Source organism: Elephantulus edwardii, unplaced genomic scaffold, assembly GCF_000299155.1.
Source record: "Elephantulus edwardii isolate Elephantulus edwardi_28Jun2011 unplaced genomic scaffold, EleEdw1.0 scaffold00005, whole genome shotgun sequence".
Classification (NCBI taxonomy): Eukaryota; Metazoa; Chordata; class Mammalia; order Macroscelidea; family Macroscelididae; genus Elephantulus; species Elephantulus edwardii.
Genome location: NW_006399755.1, coordinates 1,748,316 through 1,748,903, shown reverse-complemented (window position 1 = coordinate 1,748,903; position 588 = coordinate 1,748,316). Strand labels below are relative to the sequence as shown.

The 588-nt window shown below is 41.5% G+C and overlaps 1 protein-coding gene across 1 annotated transcript in view; it reads right to left on the bottom strand.

Annotated features, from left to right (window-relative positions):
• LOC102859473 (putative selection and upkeep of intraepithelial T-cells protein 1 homolog) overlaps positions 1 to 588 on the bottom strand; it is a 16,730-nt gene that overhangs the window by 15,782 nt on the left and 360 nt on the right. The gene's annotated exons all lie outside the window — the stretch shown is intronic.

Genomic DNA, 588 nt, shown 5'->3' with positions numbered 1-588 from the left:
CCATCTAACATTAGCTACAATATCCCTAGTACCATGACCCCTTCTAAACCCAGCCTGGACTTCTGACAGTTCTCTGCTGATGTGCTGTTCCAGTCGTTTTGGATAATCGTCGATAGAATCTTGCTTGCATGTGAAATCAACGATATTGTTCTATAGTTTCCATACTCTGTTGGGTCACCCTTCTTTGGGATGGGAACAAATATAGATCTCTTTCAGTCAGTTGACCAAGTGGCTGTTCTCCAAATTTCTTGGCACAACTTGGTTAACACATCCAGGGGAGCATCTGTTAGCTGAAATATGTTAATTGGTATACCATCTATTCCTGGGGCCTTATTTTTTGCTATTTCCTTCAAAGTAGCTTGAACTCTTCCTTCATCACCATAGGCTCTTGCTTATATGTTGTTTCATGAAGATCTTCTGTGTCTTCCAATTCATTTCGATACAGTGACTCAGTATATTCTTTCCATCTTCTTTTAATGCTACCTGGATCATATATCCGGGAGGCTGGACTCTATGAGGAGAAATGTGGGGTCAAGATTGGTGGACGATCTATCAACAATCTGCGTTATGCAGATGACACAACCCTGC